General features: G+C 47.1%; 1 long non-coding RNA gene across 2 annotated transcripts in view; it reads left to right on the forward strand.

Moving 5' to 3' along the window:
* LOC144142280 (uncharacterized) overlaps positions 1 to 11,256 on the forward strand; it is a 102,520-nt gene extending 91,264 nt beyond the window's left edge. For both annotated transcript variants that reach the window (XR_013316935.1, XR_013316934.1), the window contains exon 6: positions 10,907 to 11,256. This is a non-coding gene — a long non-coding RNA (uncharacterized LOC144142280). The remainder of the gene's footprint in view (positions 1 to 10,906) is intronic.
* Positions 11,257 to 15,591: the final 4,335 nt, after the last annotated feature.

Raw genomic sequence — 15,591 nt, forward strand, 5'->3', positions numbered from 1 at the left:
TGGATGTCGGCATGCTGGTAGACGTCGGTAGCTGACGGCATGCTGGTAGCTGACGGTAGCGGACGGCAATGGTAGCGTCGATGCTGGCAGGTTGGGTGACGGTACGACAGCAGATATGCGAAATTGCACAAAAGTGATGACGACAAGAAAAGGAAAGGTGCTATGCAATGATAATTAAAAACTGGTTTCACTTCTTGCAAATAAATTTATAAAATAAGATTTGCAACAAATAAGTAAGCTTGCGTGACTTGTGTTTTGCTCTGTCAATTCATGTCGTGATCATTTTTCTGCTATCCTGCTACAATGCTCTGGAAACTTATAAAGCATTTTATGAGAGCTTAGAGGTGTGTGCTAGGGTGCATCAAAATACTACACAAAACAAACTTCGTTTTAACGTTGAATATATTATCAATAAATATCAAATATGGTGACTATCTTCGAACAGGTAGGCAGCTGAAAAGAAAAAAAAACTGAGTTACACACTAAAGCTTATACAATCCAGATCAACTCAAAACAAACGTATACGCACATTTCACATGCCTCCGTAAACATTCGGAGATGGTCACTCCGATGTGGTTCCTTTCTTCTGCCACTCCTCTTCGCCATAAAAATGGAAAATGTGCAGAAAAAGAACATTTTCACCATATTAAGTTGAAACCATCCTGCTAGGACTCCCTTCAGGTCATGGAAGGGTGCTTTTGACCTAAACTGCTCTAAAATGCATCGCATGGTGGCAATGCCTTTCACGGGAAAGGATTTTAGTAAGACGCAAGCGCACATGCATGCCAGCAAGAATTTCGAGAGAACATGCGTTAGCAGCAGGTAGGCAAAAAAGTAAAACACCCTCGTCTAGAAGAATTCTGCGCTCAAAGCGCAGCCAGTGAATACCAGACGCAAGAAAATGTAGCTTCAGGCGAATGTGTTGAAGGTTAGCAACACAGTAAATTGAAAGGTGAAGAATGCCAGATAACAATTATCCTGGTTGGATGCATTGAAGCGACGAAAAAAACACACACCGTCTTGAGGTGAAAGTGCTGACTAAACAAACGCTTGCAAAAACTTCAGCAAACCTGTGATGTAATTTGAGAAAGTTCAACACTATGAGGACAACCGAGCTGTGCAAGCACTAAAGACCCTTTCGGAAGCCGCACAAAAAGTAGACAGGTGTGCCAAATTTGTCATCGAACAGATTATCAATAGTGATAAGGCACGCTGACTAGGCAGGAACCCACGTTGCTGGAAAATGCTGTGGAAGGCGACTTCTTGTAAAGGTTACGAGCATGTGAAGGGCAGAAGACTGCTGGAGCTGCCGTGTGAAAGCAGACTAAAAATCTCGTCGGACCTTCTGCAGGAGGCTCGAGTAACAAACCTAATAAAGTAACTGCTTCAAGTGGAGGGACAAACCTTGCGGTGACTAAAAGAGCCATACTGCAGCCTCAATACTGCCGAAATGTCAATGGAGCAAAAACAAATTTGTGGCTTTCAAGTCGACACAATTTTCGGCCTTGAATCGGCTGTGAACCTCGAACCGGCAATTCCACTGAAATAGTCTGCAGGCTCTTTTCGTTTGTCCTGAGGCGGCTTTCCACGGCTGGTCTTATCTGCTCAGGGTATATTTTTACCATGAACCTCAAGCATGACCGGCTCCGTAACCGGAATTTTAGTGTGCTCAACTCTGTGGAATAGGCGGGGTTCCTCATTATCTGTATTGCCACAGACAGCCACCAGACAAACAACGCCATGTTTCTAGGCATGTGGGTTGACAACACACTACCGCATGTTGTGCTATATCCAGTGCGAGAAAACGACCCATCGTTCTTGTTATTTCACCAAACCACCTCATTAAGAACCAAATCTTCTAGAGAAAGAGGGATGTTTGATGGAATGCAGAAAGTTAGGGAATGTTTTGTTCTCAAGGCCCCCTTTAAGATCCAACAAAAGTTCTGAATTGTGAACGCAGTTCGACTCTTAAGCCGATCGCACATTGAGCTGAATGTGGAAAAAATGAAGCTGTCCCGCGCCACCTTGATATTTTCGTCTGTCGTCATCAGCAGCCCGAAGTTCCTTCAGAAAAAGCCCAAAGCTCACGAACACGCTTCATAATCCAAATTTCACTAGAATGAGCTGAATAGTGCAATCACATATTAAGTACCATGCATCTACTAAACGTATATATGTGACTGCAACCTGTTCAGCAAGGTGTCTCAAGTGAAGCATGACAAACTGCAGTAATACTGCCGAACCCAGAACTCCTAGAGCGGATTGGTGATGGTGTGGTCACTTTCCGAATTGACGCCGCTTCATCACTTATAGCGCGCGCCACAGGCGACGCGGCGGAGGGAAAGAGAACTATCGTTCTCACAGCTGGAGAGGACCATTCGGCGGGCTGCACCAAAAGAGGGACATCAAGCGGCTGTGTCACTTCTAAATTTCACATTTTGAGCATACTAGTTCTCTCTTTATTACTAAGAAGTCCCAACTTCTTGATTTTGTTTCAGCAGTCCAATGAACAATGGCAGCAAAGGTTCAGGTTAAATATTACATAAAGACGTTAAATACATCCAAATTCACTGATTCCAAACTCTGAGAGCAATGCATTGCTGAAATGAAGCCGACATGCATATATATACAGTGCTATTGGAAGACCAAAGCAGCTCACTCTCGGTCAAATTTGGCAAGTTCTGGTAAAGGCCGATACACAAGTTGGACCAAGTCCACGGTCCAATCGGTCACGTGACGCGACGTCAAGGTCCGCTGCGGTCCGACACAGAGCAAGGTGCATCCACACGGCGGGCCGGCTGAGCGGACCACGAATAGCCGACCGTCTGAACTCACAAGCTAGAAGGTTTAACACAGGCACCGTTTGGCCGCGATAACATGTAACGCACAAGCCTGCACGAACCATTTCAACCCCACAATAACAGCCAGCCACATGCATGACGGCGACACGAGAGGCGACGGCGGGGCGACCCGGGTGGCATACGGCTCGTCACCGCTCGCTGAAACCGAATTCTTTCCTTATATTGAGGTCCACATGCGTGAAACAATGTGATAATGATGGCTAGCATAGCACTAGTAAGAGACATAGCGGTATCTAGTGAAAGCGCGCATTAAGTATGCACCTCGATTGTAAGCCTAACCCACTGCCTATCCCGCCGGGGGTGATTGACAGGCTCTTTCGATCGCTTCGAAACAGCCACGCTCCCGCGACGTTCTCTATTGGCGCAACTGGACCCCGCTCCATCCACGCGACACAGCCACTGTCAGACCACGCTGATTGATGTCGCGGTCCGCCGTCGAGACTGTGGACCGAAAAGCCTCAGCGAATATTTGGACCGCTAAGGCTGCGGTCCTTCGCGGTCCAAAAACAGCCAGTGACATCTGATGAGAGGTCCATCCACATCATCAAAGTAGGGCATGCCAGCTGATCTCCACAGCAAGGTGTAACACTCAGCAGCCTGCAAGACGGAAGTGAGTGGCAAACAGCAAGCAAGTTGCATTAGGCTTAATCCTTCAAAGTTCTAAATGCGATACTAAGGTGCCGAGCAAGGTGTTCTTCACACTCCAAGTGAGAATATGAGAACGCTAAAATACCACATTACCTGGATGTAAGGATAGCCGAAGTGAATATAACAGCATAGTGGCAATGTCAACGATCAAGTTTCTAACTCAATTCTCTCTTTGCAAGTAGATGCCGTTCATTATGACCAGTTCATGTATGCGTAAAAAGGTGCCAAGATGAGCTCTCTCATTGCTACTACGGCAAATTGCCTCCACGATTCTGTGACAAAGCGCAGACTTAAATGATGATAACGTTGCCTCAACAACTAGGGAGTGTCTAGCGTTCCGTCCAGACGGAACGCTAAAAACTGCAAAAGTTCTGTCCAGACTGAACGCCAAATCAAAACCAGCCGATTAGCCACCATTTCTAGCGTTTTGTAATTGCAAAACTTCACGCCCGCCTTACAATTTACGCGATGAGAGCAGTCGGTCTTGGGTTTTTTACTCAAGCGGCCGAACCACTCCCGCTCGCTGGGCCCAAGGCCGACGTAGCCATCGCCAGTTACGCCCGATCTCCTCTAAATATTACGAGTGATTAATAATTAACAGTGACTCTGGCTAGTCAGTGAGCAGAAGCGTTTTGGCCGGTTAGGTAAAAGTTAAGACCGACTGCACTCGCTGAATTATTGTGAATTGGGCGTCGGGTGGCAGCTTAGAGATCTGTCCAGATTGAGCTAGAGTTAGTCCGATCATCTGTAATTAATAATAATGATTATTAATTATCAGTGGTTCTGGCTAGTCAATGAGCAGTAGCGGTTTGGCCGGTAGGGTAAAAATCAAGAGAGGCTGCTCTCAACTTGAGTTGTGTTTCCTCTGGACGGAACGCTAGACACAGCCTAACAATTATGCTGGAGGAGGCTGGAAAGGCTATGTGATGAGCTCTGTAACAAAAATACAAGTGAAGCAATTTTATGGGCGAAGCTCCTTAAGTCATGGGTCTGTCCATCCCTTGTGTCTCGTGGTACGTGACTGCCGCATGCTTTCGGAGATGTCGCAAAGTGGGCCGCGTTGCACTCGCAAGAACCGGCTGCAACCAGCAGCGCAAACTCGGCACCGAGAGCGCGAGCTTGTTTGTGTTCGCCAACGGAGGCGCGAGCGCACGTGCACTGCGAGGGGGAGATCACGCAAGAGATCACGCCACGAACGCAGGCAGTCGTTCTCGGAGATCGAACGAACGCAAGGACCTTTGCTCGTTTCCTCTCGTCTTGTTCGGGCACAAGTTCGCCCTAAATAAAAGTTCTTTCTTTATTGTTGTGTCCCATCCTACGTGACAAATTGTGGTGAGGTACGGGGTAGTCCTCGATGGCGCGGGATCTTTCACCAGGTCTGGGCCTGGGAGTATTGACTCCGAAAATAAAAGTTGATTTGTACAATGTACGCACACAGTCTTACATCTTTCTTAATGATGTAATGGGCGAACTTTCACGGGAGAGTTACGGTTACCGATGATCTCTCCCTCTCGAGCTTCGCCCACTTATCATCATTCATTCCGTGGATATGGCGTGATTTTTTTTTTGTTTCTGAAGTCTCATCTAGGTGATTGCAGCTAAAACCAGGTTTAATTCTCCATCCCACGCAGTGCTTGGATCCCACATGATGTCTCGGTGCATGTTTTCAACTGGCACCATCAACGGCAACAATTTTTTTCCTTCAAAACATGCATCTAATTAGGCCTAATATTGTCCGCGATGTCTTAGGGAAGCATAGTGAACCAGATTTAAGGTTGTGCTGACATTGACATCAAACCCATTCAAACGATTTTCAAAAATGACACACATTGGTACAGGCCGCAAAATTTGAAACATGACAATAGCCAGTGCTTAAAAAATTATTGCGATGAGAAAGAGGTTATCCTCTTCTGTAAAATTAAGAAACCTTTCAGTGTGATATAACCATCTAGAAAAGGCTGTTCTCCCACCTTTTCTCTAGCGGTATATCTTCTATAACTATATTTATTTAAATCAAGTCGTGTTTCTACAAAGAGCGTATTCGTTGCTGTGCAATGATGTACACAAGCTACTAGAAAGAGTCCTTCGGCATTAACCAGTTCACAGGAGACCCACTTTTTTTAAGCATTTGCTCTTGGGCGGGTTGCACTCATCCACAGAATGACAGCCCAATACAAAATTTAACTGAGCAACACGCGTGGCCGCGAATTATTCGGAGACGGTAGTGAATGTTGCAGTGCTTAAACGCTCCCCATGCGCGGCCAGCATTGCTTATGCCTCTGCACTCGACGCACGATACGCATGTAGTTTCGACGTGGTAGCAAAGTCGGGTTGAATGTACGTTTTTGGTGCTACTGATACACATGCACAAACATATAAGCGAATATCGATCGATTGAAACCCTCAAACATTCACTGCACATGCGGGGCTTCGAGTTTGACGCCAATTTAGGCCATCGTACCCTCAATCGGAACGCAGAGAGCCTTGTTTGCACTTTACTGAGTGACCGCTTTGAAAAATGACAATCCATGCAGTGTAGTGTAGACTGCTATGCGCTTCGGCTAAAAGTTACCTAAAGCATACCACTCCAGTCCAGGTACGACAAACGATGCAAAGAAGTAGAATATCGCAATTCCTTAAAAACTACCCACACACAAAAAAACATAACTGTTGTGAACTGAACCTGGAGAGGTCGACCGCGCGTATTGGCGATGGGTTGTTGCGAGCAACAAACCGTTTAGCCAACGTACAAGTATGAGCCTACTTCGCTCAACAAAAAGCCTTCAAACGGCCCAAACACTACGGCTCTTCGATTTACAGGCGCGAATTCAACCCGGATATTCCGCGGGAGTCCGAGGATTCCCCGAAGCCATAAGGATACACAAGAAAATCGAATGACTGACTGCTTTCAGGGAATTTGCGGTGAGTACGGGACTGTAAATCGAACAGCCCTACTTCTGCTACTCCCCCGGTCGAAAGGCTGATCTACGTAACCCTAAAAATCATTCGCTGTCAAAAAGCATTAGGGCTAAGCGGCGACGCAAACATCTAACACGAAACGGAACAGCCATGCCATGTTAAATACACAAGTAACGTGGGAAAAGTAGCCTAGTCACTTATGTTAAATCACAGGCGGTATATCTTCGTGGAAACAATAATCCAATGTCTTCAAAACAACCACAACGAAGCACTCGACAAGCGTGTACAACTCCACCGAGTCGGCGGCCAGCAGGAGGGAAAAACGATTGCCTCATGGCGTGGCGATGTTGCTGGTTGGAGCAGTGGAGCATTGAGGCCGGGGTTTCGGTTTCGGTTTCGGCCTTTGTTTTTTCGTAACGCGGTTCATACAAGTCGCGAAGGGAACAAAATGCGTCGAAACTAATTCTGGTTTGAACAATGACACACAAAGCCATGTAAATAGAAAGATTAGGTTCCCATACCCACCGAAAAGTTGAGTCTGTTGGGCTATCCTGTATATAAGCAAGAGGTGGAATAAACCTCCGTCATCACTTGGGGAGAAATCCCTTTTGATTAAAAACTACCAAGAACAGGCACATTTTTCGTTTAAAGAAAAATCATATCCTGCTGTAGGCGAAAAAAAACAGACTGACTGAGGATCAAACCACCAAACTTTGCAACAAAAGCGAGCGCGTTACCAATGCAGCACCGCCACATACGGAAAGCGCGCCTGAACAAGCGGCATTTATTTGGTTTCTCAAGCTGAATCGCCAATGAATGCACAAATATTGTGAGTTATTTTTACTGCGTCTCGATTATAACCCATTGGGGCCGTCATACCGCTTCTTGGGCACGCACCAGTCTCCAAAACGAGGCTCACCTTTAGCCGTGTAGCCAGCAATCACAACCAAAAAGAAATATCGCACATCCCCGTTCTCTCCGACGAAAGCCAACGTAGCTATGAGAGAAATGGAATGCGCGCCCGGAATGGAAATTATGTTGTGTAATAATACCGGGTTGGATCTGTCTCAAGGCAGCTGATTACAACTAAGGTAGATCGGCGAAGCGCGAGACCCGTAGTCTGCCGCGTACAATTTAAGCCATGCCACGAATGGTTCTGTCCGCGGGCTCAGCACAGTGAAAATGAACACGAACGGTTTGACCCTGTCGCAGCGAAAAAACGCTGCGCATGTTTTCAACGTAAGGGTCGGCACTTCCCCCCTTACACCGAAATTGGCCAATAAAGGGCATACAGTTCATACCAGCCCTTCACGTTCTGGCTTAAAAACAAGAAGCGGTAATCAAAGTAGCTTTTCTCTAATATGCCAAGTTGTTTTTTTTTCTCAAAATTACCAATGCAACCTCTATGTTTCTGTTATTATATCAGTCCTGCGCTATCGAATGAATTTTGGCTTGCTGCCAGCATTCGTTCGGAAAATGCTTTTCCATCATCAATACAGCAGTCAAACTTGCCGCCACGCCAGCATCTGCGGTCATTGCGCAGCGTGCCTATTAAGTTTTTGGCAACACCTTTTCAAAAAGGCAGCTTTTGTAATTTTCTCGCAACGGTCAATGCCACCGCTATGTTTCCGTTATTACAAGCGCTTCGCTCTCGTATAAATTTTAACTTTTTGCCATCATTCATTCAGAAAATGCATTTCCATCATCAATTCAGCAATCAAGCTTGCCCTGTGACGCCAACATCTGCCGTCATGGCGCCTCGAGCCTACCAGCATGGAGGTAGGTGCTGGAAGCCGTTGGAAAATGCTGGCAGGCATGCCAGCATGCCTGCCAACACGTTCTAGCGTTCCCTTTCAGCAGCTTTCATTACAGTTTCTTACGTACATGTAGCTTTCCGAGGCGAAAATCAAACGCAATCAACCTTTCCAGCAATGAATCTTGATTGTTGGTCGACGGAATTTTCAACAGAGACTCTACACGATGAAAACTCAAACGGAAGTAAGGCTGTGGTAATCTATAAGTCGCCGTCATAATGTATTTGCCCTTGATGACGTCGCATGTTCAAACACCAGGTCCATGCTTGCATACTTTTAGTTGCAATAGCCGAAACATTTTACAGAGTATGTGTATTCCCAGAATTCAAACAGTCACTCTACACGTTTAATAATCCGTCATCGCGATATAGAGTATCACAAAATAAATGAAGGAATGCCCAAAGGCAAAAGCTCTTCCAGCTTTTATGTGCATCAAAGCTATCTGGTCACCCATTCGCTTCAAGCGCGAGACAACAGTCGAATGACATTTGTATCCGCGCTACGGTTCTATCCAGACACAGGTTAGTGGAGCACCCTAACAAAAAAAGCTGTCGCAAAACGGAAGAATCTTGCTGCCTCTTCTTACATTAAAAACCCATCTGACAAAACAACAGGTAACACCGAGAAAACATGTTTACGGCGGGGAACCAGATGTTTCACCCTTCCGCACACCCCCGGTTTTCTTTTCTGTGAAGGCGCTTTACTCGGCACCGCTCCGAATATCCTTCTCATCATCGCTGAGCACTTTATCCCCAACTATTATTCAGGTTACTACCACCAAAGCCTAGTTCACAAGATTGCAATCCGTTGACAATGGCAGCGACGACGTTTTCACATGATCGCTCTGAATCAACAGAAGCGCAAACTGTCGCAAAAACTGCCGAAAGCCGCGGCTGCCGGACATGTAGCCGAAGCCGTAGTCAACTCAAATCCACTGAGCGAAAACGTTGGTTGAAGAGCAACTTGCCTCGTTGGAAAGCCGGCATGAGCTCGCAATTGTTCTTCAGTTTAGAAGGCGTTCAGAAAAACAAAAACGTTTTGCCCATGTATTTCGCGCCTAAGTATACGCCCATCCCCAGTTGCCGAATTATGCATTGACGTAGGGGCGTGTGAACCCCGAAGTGCGCTTCACGCTTCTTCTGGAGACGGGCCCGTTGGGCTGGTGGGAGATTTAAACCTGTCTCATGGCTCAATGCACACTGTCAGCTGTTCTAATTGGTGGGGTGATAAGGTGTTGGAGATGATGCAAGCGTCTTGGAGGAAGCAAGTGTCAGAGCAGAGGCTCCGCTGTATAGATCTTAAGAAGACATGCAATGTCAAATTTCTGAGTACGATGAATATTGTGCCGTACGTGGGAGCACAACGCTGTAGCACATTGTTTCAAGTATAGCGGCAGTGTTTTACACGAAACATGTGAAAGACAGTAGTTTACGTGGCCAGAAAATGAGGATAACTACGGGACATTCGTAGGTCTGCTCTCTTCCAATGTTAAGCTTGCTGACTAAGTTGCCAATTATGGTGACTTTGTTGTCGCCGGCCACTTAAGCGTGGTTGAGGTGGCCACATCCTCTGGGTGTGGAGGATGTGGCGTCCGATGATGTGGACTCGTGCGATCGCGTACTCCCACTGGTTAGAACGACAAAAAAGCTAAAGATTGTCTCGCAGGTCTGGAATATTCCTGATATGACGGTACATGAAATACTTGTCCCATTTAGGCATAGTCGCACGCCCGAGAACTTCTGTCGGCCCACCTGCAGTCAGACAGACTTTCCGTAAAAGGAATTGCGTATAAAATAACTTAGGTGTGCTGTTTTTTTGTTCATTCGACGAATCGCCAATCGAATATTTTGTGCATTTTGTTAATCAACAGAGTTCCGAATTAAGGGGGTTGCGCTGCAATATATTTAGTAATTTGTCTGCAAAACGCGCGTAATGTCCCACTTCGTATTTAGGTAAAATCTCGGAACAGTGCTTAAAAATCTTTTGTAGCGTAAGCTACACTGACCGAGGTTGAGCAGTTTCGCGTGGCCCTTGAAGTGCTGTCCAGCGCACCCCGACGAGCATTGGATTGGATGGGATGGATTGAATTGTAATACATTGGATTGGATTGAAACGTAATGGATTGTATATCCAATCCAATTGGAGTACGGGTGTGTAGATAATTGGGTGTGCGAATTCGCCAATCGGTTCATTCCAGAGGAGTGACGTCATAGCCGGGACAGACGCAGTAGCGGCGGCGCGTGCCCGGGTGTGGCCCTTCTGTTGCGCAGTAGCCAGGTCTGACGCTGCACTGGAGGCGCTTGATAGCCATTTCGCGTTGCTCCTGAAGAGCCATGCTGCGCATGTGCGAGGAGCAGAGACTGGACTGGGCTGCAATGGGCTAGATTGAATTGGATTGGATTGCTTATCCTTAGCTCACGCTACCTATATCGTGACATAGTCGAGCAGAGCCACTGATTTTTTTTCCAAGTCGTGCATAATAGGAAAGTTTGTTTTTGTCCAAGTTATCGCTTTTAACGGTTAAAACAAAAGAAATTCGAACAGTGTGCATATTAAATATTCAATTCACTCAGCAGCATTTGAAATATACCTTTCTTCATGGCCAGTTTTCTCTTTTGCTGTGATTTATTGTGACCTCTCTTTAAATGCATTCTCTATCCGCAGAAATAATTACTATTCAATGCCAAGAAAGGGTACAAGGGAACAGTACTCACCCTATCGAAACAAAGGAATGCAACAAGCAATATACGATCATTTGCAACAATTTTAGGACTACAGAAACATATTTTTCATCTTGCCCGGACCCACCACCAGACTGGTATACTACGACAACCATGAAATCCCAAAAAATGTTTTAGAAAAAAAGCTGCTTTATTACGCCAATGATGGAGAGCTAATGTTGCCTCATCATACCTTTTCGTAGTGTGTACATATCCAACAAAAAAAGACTGGTTTCTGTCCTGTTGTGTATTTCAGGTTCAATAAACGTGGTGATTCCGGTGACGCCACAGTGGTAATCCTACAGTTCTAATATGTGTCCACCCGGTGTGTAGACTCCTGCAACAATGCCATAAGAAGAATTTGGTCCAGCTCTGTTTTTAGTTTCTTGTTAAGTAATTGGCTCTTAGGGGTATTTTTTGTTTTTCGGATATTCATATTGTTCACAAGCAGGGTGACTTCGAATTTTGTTTTAAATTTGTGGCTGTTGTTTAGATTTTCTTGTGATTCTTGGTGCCTGGTTGTCTTGATGAAACGCGAAATTTGTGCCCACTCTAAATTTCTTTCATGGTCACAGATGCTCTATTTTATGCAGTAATTTGTTAGGCCCTGATAAAGACGGAATGATATCACTGTGGCTTTAGAGATTAGTTGTCGCCTTTAGGGTAAACATTCTTTAAACCTTCTCTATAAAACCTTTCTCTACCCAGAAATAGTTCTGGCGTCACTGGTGACAAGGGGGCCGAGCCGTGCAGGTACAGTCCACATGGGCTCTGTATTGTCTTACTTTCTGTGGCGATACTTTCATGACCATCTAGAAAAGAATCATCGCATCGAGTGTCTCCAAGTATCCGCTACTTGAGCACACCAAAGGTTTAAAGATGCGGGCCCTGGATGGCCTTTTTGGGCCCACATTTCTATCGCAAGCGCCCCAGCCCAGCAAACCCTATTTCTAACACTGGCGCACCGAGGAGCGCTGGCGACGGCCGCCTCCCCGCTTATTCTCGCGGGTGACTGTCCCCCGAGGACCGGAGTCGCAAAATGGAGGGCTTGGAAGTGGAAGGTGAGCCCACCTCGCCAGAAGAAATCACGGAGGAGGCTGGCTGGCTCACAAACCATCGTCGACATGGCGCACGCACCATCGCTAACAGGAACCTGACCCAGGAGCTCCCTCTTGAGCAAGACGCTGGCGGCGCCCGGTCAACGAACCGGAGCCCACGTGCATAACAGCAACTGTAGAGGCAACGGTGAGCGCCTCGCCAACCGCACCTGCAAAGGACGACATAAAGATCCTGCTGCGGCTGAGAGGGGGCCTGGATGTCACCAAGATCAGCGTCTCTGGTCTGGCCGATGGCGTGCTAAACGCGACCGGCCTGGAATGCGAGTAAGCGGAGGGAGACGTCCTCTCCATCCACACAGCCAAGAACATCATCGTTGCAAGTACCCCAGCATAGAGCGGGCAGAGAAGTACAACGCAATCAAAGTGCTCCGCTTTGGAAAAAAGACCTACTAGGTGACCGCGTACGAGGCACCGCCAGAAGACACTACCAAAGGGGTGATACAACATCCCCGAATGCGAAAGCTATGATAAAGAATTTCGCCTACAAGAAAAACCCCGCTATTCTACACGCGAGGATGGGCCGCGCCAACTCTGTCATCAGCGTTTTAGAAGGCGACAGAGTACCTCACTATGTCTATTCTCGCGGAGCCGAGTACAGATGCTTCCTGCACAAGAAGCAGCATGAGGTATGTGACGCACGCGGCAAAGTGGGACACCTTTCTGATGTGCGCCCCATACCAGACACCAAGGTATTCAAAAACTGTGTCAGTAAAAACCCACCAGGAAACGATCCGTGCGAGCCAAAATGCGCTCTGTCTTAATGGTATCACCCCACCAGCGGCAAAAAATGCCGACAACGATTCCGTAAACTGGGAGAACAAATCCAAGAGGAAAACGATTCGGGGAAAGCATTGCAGCCGACGTGGGGGGGGGGCGGCGGCGGGGAGGGGGCATCGTTCATACTTAAGCATGGTGGGAAGCTTGACACGGAAGGCGAAAGGCGTGATCGTTCCAGCTTCTTCCTGAGTCTTCCTCTTCACGCGAGCCAGAGCAGGAAGGACTGAAGCCGCGCAGCTCGTGCCCGAGAGGATTCCACCGTTTGACAACACCAATAAACATCGAATTCTCGACGCCAAAGCCTCAGCGCAGCGGGTGCCCAGGACTTGAGGCATTAACCATGGTCCACGTCTTGCAGCGCCAAGATTCCGCCAAGTGGAAACCAACAGAGCAGGGCGAGCTGGGCTAGCGCAGTCTCCCACAGCGCAGCTCCTCGGGCCAACGCGGAAGGCGGTGGTAGAAAAGCCAGCTCGGCAGAGCTAGAAGAATCAGAAGTCACTAAAATCAAAAAGATGCTGGACATAATTCTTAGCAAAAATAAGGCACTTAAAGCAGAAATAGCGAAACTCAAGGGCGCAAACTGTAATCAAGTGGCCGCGCTGCAGAATTCAGGCGCATCCTATTGCAGCCTCGCGGCCACGGGTAACATCCAAGATCAATCTCCAAAAGCACTGGTGGAAAAAGAGCTGTCACAAATCGCCCTATTAAAACTTCGTCTAGTGACGAGATGGAGGAGTTGACACCTGAGTTACCTGAGTCCCCCCACCAAAGCGCAGGGTGACTAACAAAGAACACGGCCTCTCGAGAAACCCCGAGGCATCCGGGGCAAGTGAACGTGTAAAGCTAGAAATGATTAATCAATATGGGGAAAGACTGAGCGGGATACTAAGCACAAAAATGGAAGCCATGCTGGAAAAATTCGCTGAGAGCATTGGCGCTAAAATCGATGCCTTGAACACGAGAGTTACACTAATAAAAACCGCCACCCCGCCCATTAGCGTGGGAGGGGGAGAGGGTGCAGTCCCAATAAAAGCTACCAAACCCTACTCCGGACCCATTTCGGTGGAAAGTGCTAGGGCCACTCTCGAAAACGCTCAGCTAAGTGACTATGGCGCGGAATAAGATAAACAAGCTTGCCGTTCGGCAGTGGAACTGTCGGGGCTTCTAGGGGAAAAGGAGTAACCTAGAGCAATTTGTTAAAACCAAAAATCGAGATGACACCCCGGACGTCATCTCTCTCCAGGAGACGGGTGGCCCAGCAAAATCATAAGGCTTTAAGCCCTACTGTCAGCTGGATAATGACGCCTCGGATGATGAACCAAAAATAAATTTATTGTGGCTACCCTCGTCATGCGTAACCTGCCGGCCATAGGTTGCGACATTGATGACGGCACAACGTCCGCAGATCACGTACTCCTGGAAATTATACAAGACAAGAAACACAAGGTGGGCAGTATCTTCGTACTCAATGTATAGAGCTCCCATCGTAAAAACCACAGATTTGCAAAGCTGTTCCGCAACACTATAGAAATTGCCAAAGGAAGCACATCGGTAATTGTAGGCGAGTTCAATGCCCACCATTGTGAGTGGATATACAAGCAGAAAACGATGAAGGGAAGGAATCTCTGGCTTTACGCGCAGCAGGACAGCTTTACCCTGATGACAGACCCCGCGCACAGTACGTGGACACGAAACAGTGTAAGTGGAGACACATCACCAGACCTCACGTTCACTAAAAGCACGCGAACACAATTGACGTGGCTAAATACAAAAGAAAACTTGGGCATCGACCACTTTATAATTGTGACCAGATTCGACGCCGGGCTCGGAAAACAGTAACGGGGGAGACGACCTAAAATTATGGACTGGAATACTTTCCGTCAGATCAGAACAGCCGAACTTGAGTCAAGCGATAACGCCAGCACCCAACAGAAGGAAAGTGAAGTTATCCAGGAATGGGCAGCACAGCTACGTAGTTGCGTAGACCAAGCGAATAAAGACATACCGGAAGAGGCAAACCTCAGTGAGGGCAATTCTAGGTGACTGCATATGTGGGACGCCAAGCCCAGCCTACAAAGCCGACTACAAAGACAAAAGTTAAATCGTCATTGACGCAGACATCTGGCAGCCTCGAACGGTTGAATGGTGACTAGGAAAATCAGTTTTCACAGCAAAATTGGTACTGTACATGCGACAGCATGAAACCCAAGATTGGCCTCGCAAGAACTTAGAGCATTCTTCGCCGCCTAAGTGACACGGAAAATAGCAAAGCCACTCAAAAGCACAACTTGAGAATTTACTTCACTGATTCGAAGTGTCGGACAATGACCTATTAGAAGCACTTCCTTATAGATATTTAGGGACGAACCATACAGAGGAGCCTAAATCATACACGGGCAAGGAGAATTAACTTATGGACCATCCAATCACGGAGGGGGAAGTACGAGGTGCCATTCAGGACCTCCTGACCAGATCTTCCACAAGCCCAGAGGGTATAACGAATAAGGTGCTGCGCAACCTGCACGACGGCTCTGTCGAGGCCTTGACCCAGTACATGAACGTATGCTGGGAACGAGGTCAAATCCGGGGCAGTGGAAAACAGCCAAGGCTGTGATGATCCCGAAGTCCGGTAAAAAGTTGCAGATAGAGAACCTAAGACCAACATCACTTACTTCATGCTCAGGTAAAATATTAAAACACGTGATATTGGAAAGACCTTATAGATACGCAGAAG

Source organism: Haemaphysalis longicornis, unplaced genomic scaffold, assembly GCF_048455015.1.
Source record: "Haemaphysalis longicornis isolate Haplotype H1 unplaced genomic scaffold, Haemaphysalis longicornis Haplotype H1 scaffold_6, whole genome shotgun sequence".
Lineage (NCBI taxonomy): Eukaryota > Metazoa > Arthropoda > Arachnida > Ixodida > Ixodidae > Haemaphysalis > Haemaphysalis longicornis.